A 13,709-nucleotide genomic window follows, 5' to 3' on the forward strand; every position below is an offset into this window, starting at 1 on the left:
GTAGTCCCATACATGTTAAATATGTTAAAGTATATGTTAAATACTATATATTTCATTTCCCAGTGTTCTTTCTCTGAGTGTAGCTGGTTCTATTCATTCTTGAACAAATGGAACTGATTTGATTCATCTCATTGTTGAAGAGAGCCATATCCATCAGAATTGATCATCATATAGTATTGTTGTCGAAGTATATAATGATCTTCTGGTTCTGCTCATTTTACTTAGCATCAGGTCATGTAAGTCTCTCCAAGCCTCTCTGTATTCATCCCGCTGGTCATTTCCTACAGAACAATAATGTTCCATAACATTCATATACCAAAATTTACTCAACCATTCTCCAATTGATGGGCATCTACTCATTTTCCAGTTTCTAGCTGCCACAAACATTCTTGCATATATAGGTCCCTTTCCCTTCTTTAAAATCTCTTGGGGATATAAGCCCAGTGGAAGCACTGCTGGATCAAAGGGTATGTACAGTTTGATAGTTTTTTGAACATAGTTCCAAATTGCTCTCCAGAATGGTTGGATCCTTTCACAGCTCCAAGTTGAGGAGATTTGTGTTCAAATAATGATTGGACTAGATGTAGACGGTTTTAGGGCCACCTTCCAGTTCTGAATCTGTGAGGCATATGTTTTTGTTTTTTTGAATGTCTTTGTTTTTCTGTCAGAGATTTGTTATATAGAGTTTTACTGAAATGTCTTATTTGAATGTAATCTCATGTCAAGATATTAGGAGTTAACTTGTTTTCCAGAACTAAGGCCCAACTAGCAAGCTGTACTTTGAGTTTGGTGTAACAACAACTGTTTGATTCACCCTCTGGCAAAATCATGTAATTATTTGTATTTGACCAGTACCAGGTGTTCTCTGAGCTTGGACATGTACCCCAGTTCCAGTCAGGAAGGCCTAATATCAGTCAGACTTGTCTCATTGTTGCTGTTACCCTTCATTGTCAGGGCTACAGCTCACTGTGTAGCCATTGGTAGAAATAGTGAGATCTCAACACCCTGCCTCAGGACCCCCCAGCTGACACATGTATCTTTGCAAGTTGTTTCCCTCACTTTGAAATTAGATTTTTGTTTTATTACTGACTCTTCTGTCTCTAGCCTGTTCTGTTCAGCATTGACCACCCACAGGTTAGAGACCAGTTCCATGTGGTTGACATTATAAAGACCTTCTATGTGCCAGAGGCAAAATTAAAATGAGCACTAAGGGAAGATGAGCCACAAAATGGGGCTGAACAGCTGGCTGTATTCTAATAGTCAACTTCCAAGAAAAATTTGGGTTCCTCAGAATTTTCTTAAATTATGATCATGGTGTGTGCCTTCCAACAATTCTTTAACCAAAGCAGATTACAAAAGGAAATACATTTTAGTGCCAGTGAATAGGATTTTTATTTTTTTAGGATTCACCAGCATATTTACTTGCAAATTGTGATTTGTAATCCATTTGGAAAATGACCCGATTTTCCATTTTTCATATTATTAGAACTGGAGAATAAAAGTTTGATTAAAAATCCACAAACTTCTATTGAACATATTGAAAATATGTATAAGAAGATACTCGTGATTGTTGGAGAAAGCTGCTTAAGAGGTTCAGATTTGTTTTTTGTTTTTTTAAATGAACTAGCGTAAGATCCACCACATCTAAATACTCTATTGCTTTTCCTTGTGGGAGTTGTGACATCTTTCATCCTGAGCAGCCTTGATAGTTTTTAGCGTGAACTCTTGGCTATCTTTTTTTCCTTTTAAATCAGTTTTCAGTATATTTTTGGCCAAGACCATAACTGTCAGGTTCTGGGATAGCAAAAGGCAATTGAGAGAGAAAGGTAGAGATATGATAATGAACTTCTGTTGCTTAATTCTATCTCTTCCATGTTGGTTAGCTCTTACATCAGAATCTTTTCTCTAGTATATCTAGAAGTTTCCCTCCATAGTGCACTACCCTCTAATAAGTTGAGTTGATGTAGTCTCATTGAAGTAGGGGAGAGAAAGTGATGGTGGCCCCACTCAGATAAATTAACCATTCAAGTCTGGATGGTTTGCTCCTAGCACAAATGTGGGAACATAGAAATATGGCAGGTCTCATTGCCTTCACAAATGGCTTCTAGCTAGGACCTAGGCCCTTTTCCAGGAAATCATGGTATCACATCTGTCATCCAGGCATGAAAATAAGTCTTGGCTTTGGCCTGAGGAGAAGTGGGCATTGCGCCTAATCAGACGTTTACCATAGCTGTCCTTTCTCTAATTCCTTTTGCTTTTCTTCCCAGCAAACATCTTTGGAGGAGATTAATGTGTTTGTAGAAGGCAGATGCTTCGATTTCAGCATTCTAGGGAGATGTAAAAGGAGGCACAGGTGGTTTTGAAATATGTGAGAGAAACCAAAAAAGGTTTCCAGGCCTAATGGAAACTTTTTGCAAGTGCCCCCTGGGTCTGACATATGACTTGCCAATAAAAAAAGTCCATTGGTGCCAGGCCATGAAGAACAATCTGCTTTGGTTTGTATTTCTTCTGAGATTGTTTTGAGGAAATCCAGTTAAACTGAAGAAAAAGGCAGTTTTAAGAACCAAATGAGATAATAAATTGGAAGTTCATTATGCACAGAAAACCATGCCAGAAGTAAGCAACACATTCTTTGTGTCCAGTAGATTTTCATCTGATACTACTTTTCACGGGATGTTTTGTTGAATTGTTCCAGACTTCATGCAAATGTTCATGCCTTTGAGTCTGGATTGGATTCTGAGAGCTTTTTTAGGTTTCTGCCTCTTCTCTTGTTCCTCCTCTTAGACTGTATTGAGGGCATATGTGCTCTTCTGGACTTTTTGCTATGAGCTCTGGGTTTCCTGTGGCTAGCATTTACGAGAAGGTTGCTATTTTCCTCCTAGGCCCTTTAGGATACGTTGTTCTAGGAAGCTAGGTGGTGCAGTGGCTTGGCTACTGGGCCTGAAATCAGAAAGATCTGAGTTCAAATTTTGCTTCAGCTAGTTACCAGTTTTTGTGACCATGGGCAAGGCACCCTTAACTGTAAAATGGGGATGATAATAGCACAGATTGATACAAGGATAAAATTAGATTATTTGTGAAGTGCTTAGCATAGTGCCTACCAGTACCTATGCCTAGCATAGTATCTACACTTGATAAATGTTTGTTCCATACCCTTCTCCCATTGTACTTTGTACTTTGGTTATGGCTTGATCTCCCCAAAGGGGAACAGCTGTATAAACATAAAGAATAACCAAGACAGGCTTGTGGAATTGTAGTGGACAAAAATGGTTGACCGTTAATGGGAAAGAAGATCAAGCTGGATCAGATTATGGAGGAACTTTTAAAATTAGGCAAAGGCAATATAAATTGGGAGCAAACACCTTCTCTGGCTACCCAGAGTCCGTCCATTTACCTTAAGCCGCTCTTCTATTGCAAATTTATTTCTAGCCACTCCAGTATACAATGCTCTTCATCTTCTCTGAATTTCCCTGCATTTACCCAATATAAACACACTGTGCTCTGTTCATGTGTTTACCAACTTAACTGGAAACTCCCTGAGGGAACCATCCAGTGATAGTCAGTCAGTTGTGTATTTTCCTCATTGTCAGTCACAAGGATAAGCACATAGTAGCTGTTCAATAGGTTTTGTTGAGTGAGTGAAGCAATTGCCAGCCCATTCACAAGGATTTTGCAAAGTATTTTAAAAGTAAATGCTTTTCCCCATTTCTCGATAATTATATCCAGTTCCAAAGAACAGAAGTAAAGATGTCATCATGGAATTAAATGATACAAAGAAGATGAACTGAGCACATGGCAAGACGGAGGGATGGCTGATAAGCCAGAATAGTCAACTGGTAACTTTACAATGTTGGGAAAACAGATGAACCCTATCTGATGAACATGTAAAAGGATATGGACAAGAGTCCCACAAGCCATCGTCAAGGGGGAAGAATTTGTTCTCCTTTGCCATAACCAATCGCTGACCAACTTCTAGTGATGGGCAAGAAAGCCCAAAGGCCCTGAGTGGAGCACATAGATATGTGACCTGGCAACTGCTTCCTCAGCAGCCACAGCTTCTGACGATGCAGAAAAGAAAATTGTCATCAAAGTCCTTGCCACTATCGCATAGCAGAAAAGGATATGATTTTATTAATGGAAATGACCCTAGAGAAAAGGCATTATCATCTGCTTTGCTGTTGTACTCTTAAGAATGAAACCTCCCGTATATGTTGTCTCCCTCTTTTACAATGTGAATTTCTTGAGATCAGTGACTGCCTGGCTCTTCAGTTTGTTTCTTCACTGCTTAGTACACAGTAAACATTTACATGTTCAATTCATTCATTATAGATGAACAGACATGGATGGTTTGCAGTCATGTCCCTGAGTCAATGAGATCACAGATCCATTTTAAGTATTGATTGACTGTTCTTTTTTAACTACTCATCATCAAGTCTCTTGCCCTGTTGTTAGTGCTTTTGGACATGTTAGTCATTCAAAAATTATTTTATGAAAAAATGGTTATTTTAAGCCCAGACCTATCTACTTTAAAATATATGGCTTAGGTAAGCAGTCTTTTTTATTAAAGCTTTTTATTTTCAAAATATATGCATAAGTAATTTTCAATATTCACCCTTGCAAAATCTTGTGTTCCAAATTTGTTCCCTCTTTCCCCCTCCCCAGGTGGCAAGTAATTCAATATATGTCAAACATGTACAATTCTTATATACAAATTTCCAAAGTTGCCATGCTGCCCAAGAAAAATCATATCAAAAAGGGAAAAAATGGGAAAGAAAACAAAAATCAAGCAAACAACAACAAAAAGAGTAAAATTACTATGTTGTAATCCATACTCAGTCCCCACAGCCTTTTCTCTGGGTGCAGATGGCTCTATTCATGACAAGACCTTTGGAAGTGACCTGAGGCACCTCATTGTTGAAAAGAGTCATGTTGTAGATATGCAGTCTTGAAAAAAAATTGTGATTCATGGCAAATTCCATTTGTTTGGAACTCATTAAGTAAGTTCATGAATGAGTTCAGGAGAGTAGTTTAGGCTTAGCCAACTTAGCATGTTACACAATAGTTCTTCAGGTCATAATATTTTACCACATTCCTCATTTCTTATGGCCAACTTAACTTGAGAGTTGCAGAAGACAAATACTAATAAACTGTACATGGAATATTGGACTAAATCTGTACGTGCTCCAGTATCTTGTAAAATGGATTTTATTTATTTTTTTAAAGATGTATATTATAATACCAGATTGCTTGCTGTCTTGGGGAAAAGGGAAGTGGCGGGGGAGGGGGGGAGGGAGGGAAAATTTTGGATCAGAAAATCTTACAAAAATGGATTTTGAAAACTATATGTCTATTTGGAAAAATAAAGTACTATTGAGAAAAAAGAAAAAAATGCTATCTACATCTAGAGAAAGAACTGATTTGGAATCTGAATGTACATCAAAGCATACTATTTTCAAAAAAAGTACATAATATTGAATTGTTAGCTTTCTTGTTATTTGCCTTTTCCCTCAAATTAGAAGCCCTACTCTTATTTGTTTATTTAGGATCCTAGATAATGAGGATTTTTACTATATTAGTACAAATAATAGTACCAGTTTTGTGATGTGGGAAAACCAAAATGAGATTCCTCCAAACAAAAGGAAACTATCAATTTTGCAAACAGAAGGGCAATTACAATCCTGTTTGAAATCTGGGGTAATAAAAAATTCAATAAACTCTAAAAAACCTACTATAAGCATTATGCTTAAGATGAAAAAAACCCACCTTATTTGAATTATTAAAGGACATATTTCAGTGATGTTTTAACTTAGAATTTCTATTCGATTGTCTTAATTTTGAAAACCAAAATGGCGTAGTGGATACAGCACTGGACCTGGGATTGGGAAGACAGGAGTTTGAATACTACCACAAACATTTGCGTCTTTGAGCTTCAGTTACCGTATCTATAGAAAATGTATTGACTCACATTGTTAGGGAAGTTCCTTTTTACCAAGAAAATCAGTGATCCAGCCCTTATCCCTAACCTTGACCTTTGGCAAGTCAATTTCTTATTGGGTCCATGGTTCTTTTCCTTTCTGTAAAATGTGCAGCTATGTGGTGGATAGACCCAACGATCTCTAAGATCACTTAGTTCTAACTTTCTAGCACTTTGAAAGTGGAGACTATGGTTTCTGTCCCCTTAAGCTGGTCTTAATTCCTCCATTAGATTAGATCTTTCATAACACATGTATTCCCTGGCTCTGAATACTCTCATCATCTTTAAGCATTATATTAAACACAAAAATTCATAGCCAGCTCATAGAGATGGGCTATATTTTCTTTAAAAGGAGAAAGAAAGGGAACAAGTGTATATCATCTACCATATGTCAGATACTGTGTTAATTACTGGGAAATAGTTTTAAGAAAATAGTTTTAACTGGTAAAAAAAATCAGTTTGTAGAAAACTGAGGTACACAGAGTTTAAATGACTTGTCCCCAAAGTCACAAAGCTACTAAATGTTTGAGGCAGGATTTGAATTCACACCTTAACCTCAGGCTAAGTGTCCTATCCATTGTAGTACCACCTAGTGGTCTCAGTGATAGGACCGAGTCCTAGGACCCACTGGCAATTTGGACTTGTTCTCAGGAAATTTTTTTAAATGCATAAAATAAAATACTTATGATTGCAAAGTAGAATTAAAATAGAGTTTTTAAGTTTAAAAAAAATTTCCTGAATCCTAAGATAAAAGCTTCTTTGGTTAAGATATTAGCTCTTTTATTTAGCTTTTAAATTTCTATATAACCTAACTCCAAACTTCTTGTTTCATTGGATATTATTCCCTCTTCCACACTCTTTGATTCTGCCAAACTGCCTTTTCTCTGTTCCTCACAAACAACATTCATTTTATCTTCCAACAATATTTCCTCATGCTGACTGGCCACCACTCCTAGAATGCCTTCCCTCCTTACCTCTTCCTCATAGAGTCTTTTCCTTTAAGATGCGTGCAGCTCAGTTACCTTTATCTGTTCCCTATTACTAGTAACTCTCTAATTGTCTTGTATTTAATTTCTTTTTTTTAAAAAAAAAAATTCCCTGCTCCATATCCATTGGGAAGGAAAAAAAGAAGGAAACAAACATTTCTTAAGTGGCTATTATGTATCAGGTACTGTGTTTAGCACCTTACAAATATGATCTCACTTGATCCTCAGAACAACCCTGGAATGTAGCATTTATTTTTGCCCCCATTTTACAGTTGAGGAAATTGAGGTAAACAAAGGTTAAGTGACTCACCCAGGGTCATGTGTATGAAGCTGCATTTGAACAGGTCTTTCTGACTCTGGGCCCAGAATTTTATCCACTGCGCTATCTAGCTGCCAAAACTCATTACAAATATGTATAATCAAACAAAAGAAATTACTGCATGTAATTTTAGAAAAAGAAGGAAGGAACAAGGAAAAGAGTCTTCATTTTGCTGAGTCTATCATTTCTTTATCTGGAGCTTCATTGTGAATCTTTTGGGATTGTGGATGATCTTTGTGTTGACCAGAAATCCCAAGTCTTTCAGAGTTACAATATTGTGATTATATAAATTGTTTTGGTTCTTCTCATTTAACATTACGTCAGTTCATACAAGTCTTCCCAGATTTTCTGAAACCGTCCCCTTCATCATTTCTTATAGAACAACAGTATTTTATCATCTTCGTGTACTGTATTTTATTCAGCCATTTCCTAAATGATGGGTTTTCCTCAGTTTACAACAAAAAGAACTGCTATAGATATTTTTGTGCATATGTATCCTTCAATCTTCCCATACTCCCTCCTCTCTCCCCATAATATCTCTTGGTCAATGAGTATGCACCATTTAATAGTTTTTTGATTCTTTTCCAGAGTGATTAGTTTATATTTAATTCCTTGCATTTGTATATATTTATTATGAGCTTTATACTTCATATATTTTAACGTACTTGTCTCTCCCAGTAAACAGTAAGCGTATTAAAGTAGGAATTGTTTCACTCACCGATACCTAGCACATAGGAAGTACTTAATAAATACTTATTGATTGATTGAACGCTGATTGAGTGAATACAGAATTTGAAGTTAGAAAGATGTTTTAGAATCCTGCCTCAAATACTATCTGTGTGATCCTTAACAAGTTACTCAACTTCTGTGTAAATCAGTTTCCTTGTGTCTAAAACAAGAAGGTTGTTCTGGATGATTTTTCTTCCCGCTTTAAATCTCTGGACCTATGTAATAATGTGATTCTTAACTCTCTGATAAATTTGCCCACTAAAGGAGACAAAAAAGGTGAGCTATTTCCCTGATAATTAGAATTGATATCTATCAATATTTTTACTTTTTGGAATACTGGTGATCTTCACATGCTCAGGAAAATGAAATGGTTTTGCCTGACCAAAAAAAAAAATATTCTATCATAATCTTACAACAGTTTTTCCAGCCTTTCCCCAAATGATGGTCATCTCAATTTCTATTTCTTTGCTACCACATAAAAAGCTGCTATAAATGTTTCTGTGTATTATGTTATAAATATGGGTTTGTGTTTGGTCTCTTTGGTCTATAGACCTACTAGTGGTATTGGTTGGTCAAAAGTTATGCATGGTTTTATAGCTCTTCGGGCATAGTTCTAAATAGTTCCACAGAATGTTTGAATCAGTATATAGCTTTACTAGCAGTGCATTAGGGTCTCAATTTTCCCACTCCCCTTCAACATTTGTCATTTTTTTCCTGTCATATTGGCCAATCTGATAAGCACAGGGTGATAGCATAGAAATATTTTAAGTTGCATTTTTCTAATCAATAGTGATTTAGAACATTTTTTTCAAATGACTATAAGTAGCTTTGATTACTATGAAAACTGTTCAAATCCTTTGACCATACATTAAAATTTTCAATGGAGATGCTATTTGGGTCAGTGTATTTACTTAGGACAACAATTATATTAATAGCTCACATATTTGTAGCATTTGCATTATCTCATTTGATTCTCACAAGAGCATGATGAGACAGTTATAATTACTTTCCTCGTTTTATAATTGAGAAAACCTGAATGATGAAGTCAAAACAGATACAACCTTGCCTTTTGTAAAGAAAGAAAAGCAATTGGAAATGAAGAACTAATTTCTAAACTCCTTTGCTAGTCAAGTGACTACCAGTTTGCATTCCCTTCAATTCATTCTTTTAGAACTTGCTTCATTCTACTCTTATTTTTTAAAAAAATTTGCGACATTTTAATAAAATTTATTTGGACAACTAGTTGGGTAAAAATACTGACAAAATGAAAAGAAAAGCTGGCATATTTTCCATCTTTAATAAAGCAATCATCATCAAAATAATCTGGAAAAAAATGGAGGAAAATCAGTAGCAAAAAATAGATATATCAGACATCCAACCAAATGTATACAAATTAGCATTTGGTAAATTTAAATGGTAAAATATCAGTTTTTTCCAAATTTATTTTATTTGAAGAAACAGAATAAGAAAAAAGAAAAACATAAAAGCAATACGAAACAAAACAAAAGAGAACATTGTCAGGTGCCCAGCGAGCGGAACATCAGGGGAGATTCAAAATATATAACAACAAATATTAATTTAAGAAAAAATATATATACACATATATATTACTAGAAGAAATTATATTCATGAGTATCCATAATTTAAAAAAAATTTCCATCTTTTCTTTACTTCCTTGTAAATTGTTCTTTCATTCTCTGCTGAGCATCTTTTTTTATGTTCTTCTTTTTTTCCCTTTCATCCCCCCTACCACTTCCAAGCAGGTTATAGTTAAGAAAGGATATATTTCTATATACATATATAGATATATACATACATACACACTTGCATGTAGGTCCACCCCAGATACACACACATGTCTTTCCTATCCCTGCTGACTCCCATTAAATTCTACTCCATAACTTGGCTTACTATTACTTAACCTCCCGCCACCCAGGCATCCCTCCTTGTCTTCTTCCCTCACTCTTTGCTTCCCCATCCACCTATTCCTACCTCCATATTCCTTTATAAATTTTGGAGGGTGCTATACCTTTCATAGTATATATGTACTGTTGTCTTTTGAACCCACACCCGATATGAGTAGTTTTTCAGAACTACAAGCCCTCCTCCTAGTGCCTGTGTGTCTATTCTTCCTTTGCACATCATTTGTATAACATGATTATTATTTATACCATTACTCTGCTGATCTGTTTTTTGAGTTATCCTGTTGTTGATGTAAATCTTAAACATAAAGTTTACCTTTGCTATGTAAAAAAACCAATTTGTCCATGTTGAGTTCCTTAAAATTGATCTTTGATATCGGCTCTTATATGCTAAGTTTTCTGTTAAGTTCGGGTTTGGTTGATGGAACATCCTGAAAATCTGCAAGTTCATTGAATGTCCATTTTTTTCTCATCCAAAATTATACATAATTTTACTGGATATGATATTTTTGGACTCAGGCCTAGTTCTTTTGTTTGTCTATAAATGTGATTCCAAGACCTGCAGCCTTTTACTGTAGCTGCTGATAAGTAAAGTCTTATATAATTCTAACTGTAGCTCCAATGTATTTGAATTGCTTTATTCTTGTTGCAAAATTTTCTCTTTGATGTAGGGGCTTTGAAATTTGACAATATTATTCCTATGTGTTTTCCACAAAGAATCTCTTTGAGGTGGTGATCGGTGGATTTTTTCTATTTCTACTTTATCCTCATGTCCTATCGCTTCAGGAAAATTTTCTAGGATTATTTCCTGCATCATTTTGTAAAAGTTCTCTTTTTGGTCACAACTTCCTGGCAGTATAATAATTCTTATATTTTCTTTTCTTGATCTGTTCTCTAGATCTGTCATTTTTTCTTATAAAATGTTGCACATGCTGTTCTATTTTCTCATTTTTTAATTGTCTATTTTGTTATTTCTTCCTGTCTCATAGTTTCACTGGCTTCCCCTTGCCCAATTCTAATTTTCAAAGAGTTATTTTCATCTTTGAGACTCTATATCTCCTTTTCTAATTGGCTGACGTTTTCCTCTGTAATCTTGCTTTTCTTGGATGGTTTTCATTTTTTCTTTACTTTTTCCTCACTGTCTCTCATTTGATTTTTGAATTCTTTTTTGAGTTCTTCTATAAATTCTCTCTGGGCAGAGAGCCATTTTACATTACTCTTTAGGGTAGGAGCTTTTTTTTTTTTTTTTTAACTAAAGTGTCTTCCTCTGAAGATGAACTCCAGTCTTTTCTGTTCCCATAATATGTTTCAGTGGTGGGATTCTTTCTTCTTTGCTGGTTCATTTTTTTTTTTTTTAGAATTAGAATTATTAGTGTAAGTACTTCTAATTTTGAGGTGGGAAGATGGTGCCTCAAGCTTTCCTTAAGCTCTCCACTCTGACCTGGAAACCCAAATCTTCCTGCAGGTGCCCACAGCCAGCAGTGCCCCTGCCCCACTGCCTCTGCACTCACAGGCTGCTGGTTCCTATTCTCTCAGAATTGCTTCTCAGCAGCACAGCTTAGGGGGCATTCCCAGTCAGCTGAGATTCATTCTGTCTTTCTGGACAAACAGTCCAGAAGGTGAAAGTCTATGGTTTCTGCTGAGAATCCATTTATACTCAGCTAGCCTGAGGTGTCACCACTGGATGTATCTAAGGAGCTACCTTGGAGGTGTTTGCACTTCAGATAGGCTAATCCCAGCCAGGGATCTTTCTTCAGATCTTCTTTCTTTGTATCTGGAGGACCCATATTCTGCCCCAAATCTTCTTGATTTTTTACCAGTCTGTGTTCTCTGTGAGGCGTAAATTTGTTCTATTTGTGAAGGAAATGCAGGAGGCTTTACTAGTCTACTCTACCATATTCCCAAAATCCTCCCTAGGAAAAATATTGTTTACCCAATTTGCTTGGAAAATTCGTTTGACAATTTCATAGAAAAGAAGTTTGAATCTACCTTGTTTACATTAGTTGTAAATGAGAAATTATATATATATATATAATAGCTTTTTATTTACAGAACATATACATGGGTTATTGTTCCCCTTCTCCCCCCCCCCCCAACCCAGATGGCAGGTATTCCAATACATGTTAAAATATATGTTAAATCCAATATATGTATACATATCCATACAGTTATCTTGCTGCACAAGAAAAATCTAAAAAACAAAAACCTGAGAAGGAAAACAAAAATGCAAGCAAACAACATCAGAAAAGTGAAAATGCTATGTTGTGGTCCACACTCTCTTCCCACAGTCCTCTCCCTAGGTATAGATGGCTCTCTTCATTACTGAACAATTGAAACTGATCTGAATCAGTTCATTGTTGAAGAGAACCACCACCATCAGAATTGATCATTGTATAGTCTTGTTGCTATAATCTCCTGGTTCTTCTTACTTCCCTTAGCATCAGTTCATGTAAGTCTCTCCAGGTCTCTCTTGAAATCCTCCTGCCGGTCATTTCTTATAGAACAATAATATTCCATAACATTCATATACTATAACATATTCCCCAACAGATGGGCATCCACTCAGTTTCCAGTTTCTAGCCACTACGAATAGGGCTGCCATAAACATTTTTGCACATGTGGGTCCCTTTCCCTCCTTTAGGATCTCTTTGGGATGTAAGCCCAGTAATAACACTGCTGGATCAAAGAGTATGCACAGTTTGATAACTTTTTGAGCATAGTTCCAAATCATTCTCCAGAATGGCTGGATGTATTCACAATTCCAACAATAATGTTTTCTTACATCCCCTCTAACATTCATCATTATGTTTTCCTGTCATCTTAGCCAATCTGAGAAGTGTATAGTGGTATCTCACAGTTGTCTTCATTTGCATTTCTCTGACCTATAGTGATTTGGAGCACATTTTCATATGACTAGAAATAGTTTCAATTTTTCATCTGAAAATTGTTCACATCCTTTGATCATTTATCAACTGGAGAAGGGTTTGATTTCTTATAAATTTGAGTCAATTCTCTCTATATATTTTAGGAATGAGGCCTTCATCAGAACCACTGAATGTAAAAATGTTTTCCCAGTTTATTGCTTTCCTTCTAATCTTGTCTGTATTAGTTTTGTTTGTACAAAAACTTTTTAACTTAATATAATCAAAATTACCTATTTTGTGATCAATAGTGATCTCTCATTCTTCTTTGATCACAAATTCCTTCCTCTTCCACAAACTGTCCTATGTTTTTCTAATTTACTTATAATCTCATTCTTTATGCCTAGATCACGAACCCATTTTGACCTTATTTTGGTATACGGTGTTAAGTGTGGGTCATTGCCTAGTTTCTGCCAGATCAGTTTCCAATTTTTCCAGCAGTTATTACCAAATAGTGAATCCTTATCCCAAAAGTTGGGGTCTTTGGATTTGTCAAACATTGGATTGCTATAGTTATTGACAATTTTTTCCCTGTGAACCTAACTTATTCCACTGATCAACTAGTCTATTTCTTAGCCAGTACCAAATGGTTTTGGTGACCACTGCTTTATAATATAGTTTTAGATCAAGTACAGTTAAGCTACCTTCATTTAATTTTTTTTCATTAGTTCCCTTAAAATTCTTGACCTTTTATTCTTCCAGATGAATTTTGTTGTTATTTTTTCTAGGTCAGTAAAATAGTTTCTTGGGAGTTTGATTGATATGGCACTAAATAAATAGATTAGTTTAGGTAGTATTGTCATTTTTATTATATTTGCTCAACCTATCCAAGAGCATTTGATATTTTTCCAATTGTTT

The sequence above is a fragment of the Antechinus flavipes genome, chromosome X (assembly GCF_016432865.1).
Source record: "Antechinus flavipes isolate AdamAnt ecotype Samford, QLD, Australia chromosome X, AdamAnt_v2, whole genome shotgun sequence".
In the NCBI taxonomy this organism is placed as follows: Eukaryota; Metazoa; Chordata; class Mammalia; order Dasyuromorphia; family Dasyuridae; genus Antechinus; species Antechinus flavipes.